This window comes from Falco biarmicus, chromosome 15 (genome assembly GCF_023638135.1).
Source record: "Falco biarmicus isolate bFalBia1 chromosome 15, bFalBia1.pri, whole genome shotgun sequence".
Taxonomy (NCBI): domain Eukaryota; kingdom Metazoa; phylum Chordata; class Aves; order Falconiformes; family Falconidae; genus Falco; species Falco biarmicus.
In genome coordinates, this window is record NC_079302.1 from 2,414,080 (window position 1) to 2,427,279 (window position 13,200).

Genomic DNA, 13,200 nt, shown 5'->3' on the forward strand with positions numbered 1-13,200 from the left:
TCCGTGATTCAGCTCACGGCATGGCCCTGAAAGCGATTGCTCCTGATGGAATGAGATGACAGGCGGCAGGGGAAGTGAAGGTGGCTTCAGCCAGCAATTCTGGCAAAAGCAGCACTCGGTGAGCGAAGCCGTGAGCGCCCGCTGTGGCGTGGGGCTGAGTCGATCAGAGGCAGGCAGCAGTGACAGCGGTTTCGGTCACCCAAATGCCTATTGATTTGGCGTTAATTCAGGACACAGTTCAGGGAACTGCTGCCTGGATGTTCGCAGTGGCTTTCTGTTCTGGCTGTGACACAGGCAGCTGCCCCCCAGCTGCTGCCCACGTCAGAGGGATACCAGGCTGGCAGCAGAACTGGGTGTAAAAAATTGCAAAAAGTGGTTTAAAACTGGATAAATTCCTTGATCTACTTGGTAGTGAGCATTGGAATGGCTGATGGAAAGCAGGAAGAAACCATGGCGATGTTTCACGAAAAGCAGTGTAAACCACTATTTCGCTGGAAAGCAGACAATTTTTAAGAAAATGTGATAGCAAGTCATTAGAAAGGCTGAAAAGCATATTGAAAACTTGCAGCGTTGCTGTAGGAATTTAATATCAGTGAGGTTCCCAGGCAGTGACTCCATAGAAGCGCAGAGGGGGACAGGAGGCTGGAGGAGTCATGTGCATTTAAAGGAGATGAATGAGAGATGGCTTGGGACGTGTCCTCATCACAAATGAATAAGTAAATAATGTGGGTCTGACCTTTACTGGGTGTCATGATGGTGTTTGCAGCCTGTGTTCTTGTGTAACGGCCACTCACCCTGATCAGCAAACTTAACTCTGCGGTAAGATTGGTTTTTTGAAGTTCTTAAGGCTTCTTAATGGACTTAGAGGGGGATTGTAAGAAAGATGGGGACAGACTTTTTAGCAGGGCCTGTAGTGATAAGACAAGGGGTAATGGTTTTAAAAAAAAAAAGGGTAGATTTAGATTAGAGATGAGGAAGAAATTCTTCCCCGTGAGGGCAGCGAGGCGCTGGCCCAGGCTGCCCGGAGCAGCTGTGGGTGCCCCATCCCTGGCAGTGTCCCAGGCCAGGCTGGACGGGGCTGGGGGCAGCCTGGGCTATGGCAGGTGTCCCTGCCCCTGGCAGGGGGGGACTAGATGGTCTTTAAAGTCCCTTCCGACCCAAACCGTTCTGTGACTCTGTGACGTAGATTTACAGGGTAACCTGTAAATTTTAAATTTAAATTGTTTGCCTTTTATTGTATGGGAGAATTTAGCACTGAAAAAAATGTAAATCCTATGGAACTCAGAATCAAAAAATGTTAAAGGTAGCAAAGAGTTTTAGGGCTTGCTAAAACAGACAAATAATACCAGTTTTTATAAAATGTAGCCGGGAATAATTTCTACACAGGGGCTACGTTCAGCTGTCCTTCCGAACCTGAGCTGCCCTGGCCACTTGGGAAGGAGCTGCATTCCAGAGCGTGTGGTGGGGTAATCGCCCTTGAGATCTTTCCTTGCTGTTTGTGTCTTGGGCGAAATGTTTCTCTTGCTGCTGTTGTATAGAAGGAGGGTTTGTGGGGGAACACCAGTCGGTGAAGCCCCCTGGTGCGCTGCCGTCTGGGCTGTGGGAGCTGCTGGGCACGGGCAGGTGTTTCCTGGCTCCAGCCGTTCGGTCTCTGATGGCTCAGGGCACACCGACCCCAGCTGATCAGCTGCTGCAGCGCAGCAGTTTGGAGTGATGGGGTAGAGATAGACTTTACCCATACAGTGCTGAGGTGTTAACATTTTCCTTTGAATTTTAAGCAAATTGCTTCATGTGCAGGCTTGGTTGTGACTCACACCCTTGGGCTGATGGCAGCAGCAGCGTGTTTAACTTGCACTACAGTGAGGGCAAAACTCAGCTGAAGACTGGAGTCACGTGCCGCAGGTGCAAAAGACGTAAGGATGGGAGAGAAAACCAGCCCGGGTGAGGTCCCCTGACCCAGCGGACGGACCCCTGTCCATCCAGCACGGCAGTGGCAAGCCAGCTGGGAGAGCCTGCTTCCAGCTCCAGACTGGCAGTGTTCCCTGCAGGCACACACACTTATGGACAATATATTATGGCCCATCAAAAGTAGAAACAGGTGCTTTCTAACATTAGAAAATCAGAAAATTGTCCTCTTCATGGCATAAAGGTCTTCCTTCTGTGCTCTGTGAAATGCTTAGTGTGCCATTAAAATGGGAGAAAGTGGGAATGGTATTGTGGGTGATCTTTGATTCCACATTGACAGACTATGGAAAGCTGTACTGCTCATTTAAAAAAAAAAAAAAAAAAAAAAAAAAAAAAGCAGGGGGCACGAGGAAAGTCAAGCTGAATTAAATGTGCTGCTTATAGCTGTTCCTGTAAAATCATGTGGCGGCTTAAGGGTCCAGCAAGGTGGGGAAGTGCGAAGCTGTAAATGGGAAATCTTACGGGAGGTCTGAGGCTCAGGAGAGAGAAAAAGGAGGAAAAAAACCCCACAAACCCAGAAAGGTTAGAGCCAAAGGAATGGGCTTGGCTTCAAATCCTTGCACTTTTACTTAACTTAGTGAAAATAGGTTGTTACAGTGTATGGATCATACAGAAACAGGTTGGGCATAGGTGGGGATGTGAAAATGCCTTTGGGTTCGGTCAGTGGAAATCTCTGCCTACATAGATGGGCAGTGAGATACGGTGATGTGATACGAATGGATCATATAGGTCCCGTCTGAAGCTGCTGCTTCTCCTCGCTCTCCAGTGGTCTCTGCTGGAGTGGGAGGAGAGGGAAGGCTGGGGAAGCCTTTGAAGGTCACTGTGCTCCCGAGCTGTTCAGCGTAATCTGACTCGCAGAGCAGCGCACCAAGCCCGCCAGCCATCAGAAGAACATGAAAGAATTTCTGTGCAGTTCTATTTATATTGATATTCTCAAAAACATGGCGAGTGAAAAGCTTTTAGAACCATTGGGGAGTTCATTTCAAGTATTGTAGCTATGCAGCCTGCGCTTTCCTTCCAAAAACAAAGACAAGGGCAGGGAGGACCGGAGCATACGGACTGAGGTGCTTTGGTGATTGCCTCTCCAGCAGCACCGAGCAGCCCGGTGGGGCAGGAGCCTGCACCGGGGCAGGGTACAGAAGAGCCCGTCTCAGGCTTTAGACTGTGGCATGTATCTGCGCTGCTGGATCAGGCTGCTCTGTCCCGGGGCTGTGTCTGCTCTGGCTGAACGCTCCAGTGGGAGCAGGTTTGTACAGGAACCCTGTCCAGACCAGGCTCTGACTAATTCAGTTCAAACCCCAGTGCATGATGCGTGCAGGCACTTTGTCCTGGTGCCAGGCAGGGTTTTAAAATGTGGCTGCGTTAGCTACCTTGAAAAACATCTCGGCTTATTACTGCAAGTTCCCTTAGAAAAAAATGCTCACACAAGAGTCGTTTTTAAAGTGAAAACTGAGCTGCTTGCTGCAGCAACGGGTGCATCCTGAAAACCTTGACAACTGCCTTGTAAAGTAATCTTAATGCCTATCTGTCTTGACAGCGCCTCTTAATGGCTTACTAATAATGCTGTAAGATTTGCTGGAGCTCTGCCACAGCCCTGCTGTAGGTTTGTAATGGTCTACTAAGCTCTCCTCCAACCTGAGATCCCCCCAGTTTTCCACGATTTAACAATTCCTCCAAACTGGGTAGCTTGGAAGGTATTTTCCAAGTGTCCTGTTGTGGGAAGGCGGCTGGAGCGGGCAGGGAGGTGTCTTCTCGGCAGTGTTCAGGAGTACTTTCAGTTGTGGTAGAGCTGTGGGTTCATTATCATCTATAGCCATTTTGTCAAGGGTGATACAGGAGCTACAAGGATTTCTAGGAATTAAAATAATTACATGAATTCCACAAGCAAAAATTCCAGCTCCATAAACACACATTTTGCTACAACGTTGGTTTTGTGCCTGTCCTTATGGGAAAGGGGTCGTGTAATCCAGACATACAGCACTGGATTAAATTATTGTGTGCTGTAGGGTATTAAATCTCAGTTTTTGCTCTCCTGTGTGTGGGGGAGGGGGATTACTGGTACAGACCAGCATCGCAGCTAAGCTGAAGGATGTTTTTTAATCTAAAGTAAAATAGCAAGCAGAACTCTCACTGCATACCTGGGCTTTAGTCATCACCAAAGAAGGTTTCGTGTACAATCCTGACAGCTCTGCCAAAGGGTGGGTGACTCCGGAGCATTTCTGGGGGGAAGAGAGATGTCAAAGCGAAAGCAAATGGAAGGGAAGAGCTTAGCTAGTGAAATATTTGAACGGTCAGCTTTACTTGGTAAATGTTTGGGAGAATATGTAGGTTCAGCCAAGTAAATGAAGAATCCTTGGACTAAACAGGGAACAGAATTCATCGTAAGTCCGGATTTTGTATTTAAAAAGTACTGACATGCTGTGTGCTCTAGCAAACAGGCAAGTGCCAGGCTCTCCTCTCTGGCCAGTCCTTCCTCCCACTCCCCTGGGGTTAACTTACGCCGTGTTAATAATTACTAGAATGTACTTTCAGGCAGGTTATTTGTTTTCCCTCCTCATGATGTGCAAGAGCGGATAATGAAATTAATTTGCACACTTTGTGAGTTTGCAAAGCTGGCTTCAGCCACGTTGCCACGATACTGTGCGGGTGCCAGCAGCTCCCGGGGCCGGTGTTTGCACAGCCGGGGCAGCAGGCTGCTATCGTGGGTAAACAGAGCTCGGAGGGGAGATGGGATGTACCCAGCCATGAGAAATGCTCTCTCCAAAGCCAGCGTGGAGCATGCAGGCTGTAAAACCCCTTCCCAATGCAGAGCGTTTAACTCTGCTGATGCCAATCAGTTAAGCAGGTAAACAGCCAAAGGAAGCCCTGAAATTCCAGCGTTGCTCCTGCAGATTGTGGAGCTCACGGTACTGGCACTCAGGCACAGCAGAGGAGCCTGCCGGTGAATTCAGATACCATACTATACCCTTGTCTTTAAGTAATGAGTCCCGTACCCTCCAGCTCGGGGTTTGTGGTATGCAAGCCACGGCGTTCTCTGGGAGCGCTGGGCAGTGGTCCTCAGTGCTGGCCAGGCTCTGCAGGGCTGTTCTTGGTTACAGCTTGCTGACAAGGCTGCATGGTCTGCGGGAAGCTCTGGGGGGGGTGGCAGGGCTTCACCGTGCAGAGGGTGGGCACTGCAGCTCTGGGTGTTTTCTGTCCCACTCGCCTCTGTGCTTGGCTGCGGGGTAAAAGCAGTTTGCAGGCATAGACCTGGCTGAGCCATTTTCTGCACCCTAATTCACCGCACAGGTGTGTGCAGTAAGGGACCAAGCCAGGAGCGTGAAGCACCAAGACTGTCCAAGCCTGACACCCCTGTCCTGCCCTTGAGACCCCCTGGGGCTGAGCCCCCTGTCAGCACCCTGGTGGGCATCTGCGTCCTGGCACGGGTGGGAGTGGGCTCGGTGTGGCCGTGTGCTGGGCTGGTACTGCCATACAGCCCAGGGTTGCGTCCTGGATTTTGAGAAGGTTTAGTCCTCAGATCACGGAGACAGAAGCTGGTTGTGCTCGCCTCTCAAGGCTGTTGTTCACAGGCGGTGTGGTGCCTGGTGCAGTGTTACCGGGAGAACCAAATGTCTCCTTTGCCTGCTGTGATCCTGATGAGAGCACGTGTGCGGTCTGCCAGGTGCCAGCCACGTCTGCCTGGTGCAGACCTGGGGGACCAAGTATAAATAGTACTGCTCTGGTCGTACCATTCCTACCTGTATCTTAATGATTTATGCTCCAAGGCTTGGCTCTACAGGCCCCTTAATGTGTTATTTTAATCTGTTTGCAGACTGACTTTGGGCTGCTCTTTGGGCAGAGACTACCTTTCACTGCTGGTTTCTGGTTTTTTTCCCCTGGGGTCAATAAGCCTGACTTTGATCCTTCCCTTTTCCAAATTTTACTGCCGAGTGCCATGTTGTCACGTTGGGCTCCTCAGCCTGCGGGAGGTGGGCGAATCCAGGGCGCAGCTGGGAGACAGACCTTTCTTTTTTAAGGAAGACAAGGAGGCGGCAGAGAATCTAGTTGTTGGGGTTCCCCCCCCCCCCCAACTTGCCACACATATGTTTTGTCGGCGTATTGCCTTTTTAGAGATGCTTGGGCTCCTGGGCGAGCCACGGTGAGGATGTGTGGTGGTGCTGGGACATCTGCAGAGCCTCACGCTTCCCAACATGGCACGTGGCCGGTCAGCTGCTGAAATGCAGCTCCAGATAGTCTCAACTTGGCTCAGTTTTCGGCGAGTGTTTAAGCAGTAGCTTTATAACAAATTGTCTTACAAGAGGCCTCGTGTACGTGTAACTTAATTAGGCTCAAAGTCAGGAGAGGCTCTCAATTTTTTTTGAAGGGTGGAGGCCCATGCCCTTACAGAAACGATCTGTTAAAGCAGGCCCATTTTTACAGCTTTCCATCGCTCCTGCTCTGGTGACACATTCAACAATAGCTTTGTAGAGAAAACTGAATACAAGAATATCCCCTTTTTGGTAAATGCATTCCTATGTCTTTATGTACAGTAGGTCACCTTCGAAAGCACTGTAATTTGAGAGATGGAGACAGAGGAAGAAGACAGGAGAGCTGCAGAATGAACCTTGGTTCGATTCTTCGCAAGCCAGCAGCAGGGTTGTGTTGTGCCCAAACCTTCCCTGCCATCCCCTGGAAGAGGATGGCCACTTTGTTCTTACGTGCTTACAGCTGGGGTCCTGGGCAGCGTGCTGAGCCAGGTATGAGCCTCCTGGCACCGGTGCGGCCGTGGGCAGGGACCCTGCCGGCACCCGCAGCAGCGGAGGCACCGCTTGTTGGACCAGGAACAGGAAAACCAGCCAGGGAATTTGGCTTCTGAAACAAGGCGAGCAGAAGTGACGAAGGTAGCAGGCAAGGTGCTTCTCCCCGTATGCCTGGCAGCCGGCAGCGGAGGGCATGTGGTTTGCTTGGAGAAACTCAATGCTTTGTTTTTTCCGCGTTGGCTGCAGCGCGCAGAGCCCCACAGAAGCCACAGCAAGCTTTTTTCCTGTTGTACAGCTTGTTAAATAGCAGCGTGGTGGTGGTCTGTCATCAGCAGACGCACAGCTACAGACGGAGCTCTACTTCCAGCTCGGGCTGCAATAATCTGGGAAATCTGCTGTCCGTATCAGTGTGTCGGGGCTCAGGGAGCCGCAGCATCGTTTTAAGTAGTACAAAAAGCGTGGTGACAGTTTTGCTGGGAGGGGGAGCGGCGGTGGCTGGGAGGAAGCATTAGCAGTTCAAAACTGTGCATGGAGCCAGCTCGGAGAGCAGCACCGTGTGTGTGTGGCTGCCCTGCAGGCCAGAAATGTGTGCAGCAGACCTTCCGTAGCGCTCGCTCCCCCTTCCCTCCCTGCCTGCACTGCAGCACAGACCTTTGAAACTGGCAGAAGCCTTTCCCCCTCCGTAGCCCGGTGGTTGCCTGGCATTGGCTTGGTGCCGTGCTTGCTCCATGAGGTGTGGTGTGTTTGTAAGAAAGGCTTCCCTGCCCGGGTGCTGCCCTGGCAGAACATTGAAACTTTACATGGGCTAGACTATATTTCCCCCACCAAGTTCCTTGCATGCTTACAGGCTTCCCAGTTTAATGTGAGCTATGAATCAGTCTTTTCCATATCTTGAGGGAGAATGTCACATGAGCTTGGTGTTTTGCTGGGAGCACAGCAGATTTGCAGCTTTGATGCATTGTCCTGCGCTGGGTTTTGGCTGTGGTGGTGGATTTGGCTGCTGCACCTCGTGGTGGACAGTGATGCCTGCAAGTGCTGAAGGTGGGAGGTCTGTCTGCTCACGGCCCTGGGCTTGTTAGTAGAGAAGGAAACTCCTTCAGAGCAGAACATGGCTTAGGCACCTTGGGTATTCTCAGGATGTGCATCTGCTACCATGGCGTTTGGGGGTTTAGGGGAAGCAGAAGTCCCATGCGTGAAGCCGGAGCGGTGGCCTGGCAGCGTCAGTTGGAGGGGTCCGCCAGCTCACCGGCTCCACCTCTCCGCTTGAAGGCAGGTTCTTGCCAGCACTAGGTCAGGGGGTATTACCTTGCTGTGTGTTTCCAGTATCGGGTGTGTGTGCCTGTGTGTGAATAAAACTTTGAGAAATGTGTTAATAGAAGGCTTGGGAGACTGATGTGGCACTTCTGATGTGAGCCCTGTGTAACTGGAGTCTTCTGGTTAGTCTGGAAAATCAGAGCATCCAAGTTTTTGCTGTCTTCCCTTCTCTACTGGAATAACACTTCAGGGTTCTGGGGTTTTCTGGTTCTGTGCAACTATTTTTTTATGTCCATCTCTGTTCAGTTCTTGCCCTGTTGTTTAAAAGCTGCCAGTAGTATGGCAAACAAATACCAGTTTTGCTGCAAAGTGTTTTGTATATGGATAAAACATCGATCTCGAGCCCACTGGCCTCAGTTGAAAAGGAGAGAGGCAGACAGCCAAAACAGAACTCCTGTGTTTGCAGACCCAAATAAGAGTAAATCAGTGAAGTTCTGTGTTTGCTTTTTCCGTAAAGCCTGATGCCTTCAGGGCCCCTGTCTGGAAAGTGGTTATGTGTGAGGCTTGTTTTGTTGCCTGGTCCTTGCTGCGAAAGTCACCAAAATATTCCTGAAGTTCCTGTGCTTGAAGGAAGCTTTGCAGTTTGCATCAGGATGCAGAGGTGGGGAGAGGGAACCTGGGAAGAATTGTGCAAGAACGGGGAGGAAGAGAAATGTTTTGCTGAGATGATTATGGTCTTTCATGCTCGCAGCTGGGAGATGATGTTACTTGGCTGTTGCAACATCGTGGACTGAACACGAGTTTAAACACAGACATCCTGAAGCATTTGTTCAAATCTGCCAAGGGTCGAGCAGAGCTTTTTGTTAGGGTGTAGCTGGTGTCTGCAGAGCCCGTGCTGCGTGAGGCTGGTTGTAGCAGAGCTCTGAGCTGAGGGTCTCCTCGACTGGAAGGATCCTGTTGCAATGGCTGTGGCACCTTTTACAAAATATTTTTGGTTTCTTTCTTATGTAATGAAAACGTGCTTGGTTATTGTCTCCTCTGGGGTTTAAGGGCTTAAGTCATGTAGGTTTCTTTGTAGTAGAAGTTGGTCTTTGTCTTAGACTTGTACGTAATGAAGCATGGAACACAGAAAATTGGACGGGACCGGAGCAGGAGCCTTGTTCGGGGTTTTACTGCGGTGTGCACGTACATTATATGTGTTTGTGTTTTTGCATGTGCGTGCATGTACATATGTATATACAGAGATACACCCTAGTAATATGTAGTTTTTATTTCATTAAAGCAGCTCAAACTCACAGGACTGAGTCTCAGTTCACTGCTAAAATCCGCCTGCTGCGCCCCAGCCCAGCTGCATTACGTCAGTGCAGATACCGAGTTCCTGGAGGGAAACAAGGCACAAAGTTATTGGTGATTTAGCCACGTAACAGAGACACCTGTGTGAACTTAGATGGCCAAAACCAAGCACAAATGCATTCTTCTTTCTGATACCTTCCTGAGCCTTCTCTGCAGCTAAGCAGCAGATGGGGCTCACAGGAGCTAACATGAGCTTTCTGTAGGAATGGTGTTCACCCCGCAGCCTCCCCTTGGGACAAGTCACTAGTGCCAGGAATGGGAAGATGGAAAACACGCAGGTGGGGAATGCAGAGCAGTCCGGCCGAGGACGGAGCAGTGTGTGCCAGCAGACCCTGCCAGCCTATCACGCCTGGGTCCCCGGGCTGCCACCGGGACAGTGGGGTAGGTGACGCAGCTCGCTGCCAGGGCACTGTCGCTCGCTGCTGCTTCATCTGTTGCCCTTTGGTTCACTGTGATTTAGTCGGCATCAAATCAAGGATAGTGATGGTCAGGAATTTGTCTGCACTGACATGTTTCTCCATCTTGAAAATCAGGCCCAGCTCATTTTTGGGGCTTGGCGAATGCTCATGAACCCCTCGAGCTGCAGTTCAGCAGAGCAAGCCACAGCCATAGCACCCTGCCAGGCACGGGGAGGGGGCAGAGCCTGGCTCCCCAAACCGTCCTGGGAACAGAGCAGATTGTGCAGATTTGTGTTGTTTAGATTTTGCCAGAATAATGCAGCTCTGGGGAATCCCCGTCTTTCCCTGCTGGTGGGACCTTCAGGACAGGCTCTCGGCACGTTGGTGCACCGTGTGTGCTGTGGAGGTTCGCCCCGCTTGCGTCATGGTGAGCTGCAGATATGAGCTTTGCACTCCTCGTACCTCTCAGGCCATCAGGGTCTTTTTCTTTTTCCAAACCATCCTGCACACAGAAAACAGGAAATTTTTTCCCTGTTTTCTGTGTGCAGGATGGTTTGGGCTGCGTTTTCTCCTCTTAAATGCATGTGACATGCAATATGGTGTGCAGTCTGCTTAAAGTTAGCATTGCCGATCACTGTAGGTGCACAGTATTGCTTTCTGTAAGTCCTTGGGATGTAAATTAGGGAAATACTTTTCCTCCCATATACAGCAGCAGTGGGAATATCCGAGTGGAGTTCATCCCTGTTTTAAGGAGGTTGATGTGCAAGAAGTCCGGTAGATGATTGTGTGGCAGATGTGGTTACAGCTCTTACCTGGTTGAAGCCCAATGGGTTTCTGTGCGAAGCAGAGAGGAGATGGGCCAAGTGCAAAGTCTTCCCTCTCCAGCAGGTTTTGGTCTGAGCCGGTGATCTGGAGCCATCCTGCAATTCGTTCTGAGAGGACACGGCGTCGTAATCGGCTCTTCCACTCTGACTAATGGTGGTGTGGCAGGGCCACACACTGCTCCAGCCTCCCTGCAACGCACCAGCCGCTCTGAAGTTTTCCTCATCACAGCTGATCCCACTCCCAAACCACAGCTCAGAGAACTGACTGAAACAACAGTTTTGTAACCTTGGCCAGAAACCAGATAATCAGTGGCATCCAGAAATGTAGCAATATCAAGAGGCAGCTGCATATAGGTAATTGAGGGAAGAGTTTGTGGGAAAAACTGCTCCCGGAGAAACCACACAGGCAGAGTGGTTGCTCGTGGTTGCAGGGTACTGTCAGGGCTCGCTTTTCAGACTTAGTGTATCCCAAGAACGGTCCCAGCTGGAGTATTCTGAATCACAGGGTAGTTGGTCATAAATTTCCAAATATAATCTTGTTAGATAATAACACTGAATGGAATAGAAAAACTTCAGAGTTGTCGGAATTTGAGACCAGTGCCCGGTCTTCTGATGCTGGGCAGGAACTGACACTGGCAGGTTATGTGTAGGGTAGCAGTTTAAATTTAACCCATTAGCAGGGATGGTTTCATATAACAAGTCATGGCTGGAGAGCCATTGAGGAGCTGGATGTTCACAGCAGCTGGTGAGGTCCTGAGCATCATCTTGACCACGGTCCTTGAAGATATAAGCGCACATCTGTGTGCACAAACTGCTCAGCAGGCTGAGCTTCTCCATTGCGTTGTTTTCTGCAGGTCCTAAGAAACACCAGGAAGGGGCATCTGTTTACAAATGATTGAAATACCAGTAGCTGCTTTAATTCATGTTGCCGAGTGTACTTGGCTGGGGCATATTTCAGAAACCAACGAAGCCTTGCCTGAGCCCCAAGCCAGTCCATCCAGATGTGAGTCATTAGAGGCACATCAGGAGGTCAGGAAACACTGTGTGGGTTAAGGCGAAAGAAATATTTGAGAAAGGTGGAAGAAAGGAAAGTTATTGTGGGGACCAGGTACTGATTTTGAGAACAGGAGAGAATCCATGAAAAAAGGTGAAGAAAGATGTTTCATCCTGATAAGGACCAATATTCCCCTTCAAAAGTCAGGAACAAAAAGAAAGCAAGTTCCCCAGGGTAAAGAGGGAAGATGTTGAGTCGAAGGTGAGGGCATGATGGAGCTGGGAAACTGGGGTAACCCCAGATGTGACATCAGGCAAGTGTGCTTTCCAGCCGGCTGGGTTCAGAGCAGGGAAATGTGGAGATCTCTCAATTTCCCTTGTCTTGGATAATGGCTGTAAGAATTAGCACCTCGTGCTGCACTATCTTATTAATAGCTAATCTTTGTGATTACCCATTGTAAGGCTGCTGAATGAAACACACCTGTGTTTGCACTGCTGGCTTGCAGGCCTCCTGCTGCTCTTGGGCTTATGTACTGATGGTGGAAAAAGACGGACTTTACTCTTCCAGAGCCAAGCTGGAGCACAAAGAACAATTGTTCCTTGTTCCCCAAAGTGCATGTCCCATCGGTGCTCACAAGCAGTTTTAGGCACTAGTCGTGAGTTGTGTAGGCCTAACAGGTGAAGGAAAACATGGTGAAGAGCCTGTCTTTGGTGCTGGGAGCATGCTGGTAAACCAGCACTGAGCAGGATGCAGGTGGGCAGTGCTGGGTGGAGGCTGTGATGGTGTCTTTTTTGAACGTGCAGCCTGTTGGTGATACACACCATGATTTTTGGTGCGGACTCAGCAGGTGCTGTGCTACTGCATGGCTGGGAGATGGTCTTTGCAGGGCTGACAAACATCTCGGTGAAGGTACCAGCAGGCTGATGGAGAAGGACACAGTTCAGCATATTGAAAGACTTCAACTTTTGTTTTATTTCCTGTACTTTCCGGTGCTGGGGAGAGGGAGGGTGTCAAATTTTGGATGTGATCTGTGTGAGTTGTTATTTTAAGGCAATATTCAGAGATTTAAAGACACCTCTTTTTCTGGACAGAGTCCTCAAAAGGAGCCTGAGGTTTAAAAATTTTCGTGTTTTGGTGGGGCTTGTTCATACTCCAAATTTTTCAGACCAAACAAATGTGTTGAATTTGTGCAAATAACGTCTGTGCCTCTAATTGCCATCCTTGTACTGGAGTTTTTTGTAAGGGGTAAGAGCCTCCAGCCAGCTTTTTTCTTATTGTCTGGCATTTAAGGAAGTCTGCACAATCTTCTTTACTCCAGGCTGCAGGGTATGGGCAGGCTCCGATGCACAGATCTTGGGCATGTGCTAATTTGTTGTGGCTTCGGATAGAGATGGCAGGAGCCCGGCTGGTGTGCTCGCAGCGGGGTGAGAGGCTGTGCAGGGACCTGCGGGAGGGCAGGCTTGGAGGGACGGGGTGGGCAGCCTGTGGTGCAGGCAGAGCCAGGGAAAGCTGGCGCTCCACCTTGGATATACATCTGAAAGCATTTGAGGACTTCAGCGTTTTTTGCATTTTCTGTTGTCACAGAGATGGATGCTGCTCTCTGTGCCCGTGAAGGCAGGAGAGGTAGGGATAGAGGTTTGGGTGTACACGGGGTCCGCTGGGTTTGTTAACGG

General features: G+C 50.1%; 1 protein-coding gene and 1 long non-coding RNA gene across 9 annotated transcripts in view; one reads left to right on the plus strand and one right to left on the minus strand.

Annotated features, from left to right (window-relative positions):
• ANKRD11 (ankyrin repeat domain containing 11) overlaps positions 1–13,200 on the plus strand; it is a 159,889-nt gene that overhangs the window by 101,903 nt on the left and 44,786 nt on the right. The window lies entirely within an intron of this gene.
• On the minus strand, positions 944–6,474 carry LOC130159417 (uncharacterized). Its single transcript, XR_008825733.1, has 3 exons — positions 4,267–6,474; positions 4,104–4,184; positions 944–3,816 (listed from the first exon to the last, which is right to left on the minus strand). It is a non-coding gene; the product is annotated as an uncharacterized LOC130159417 (long non-coding RNA).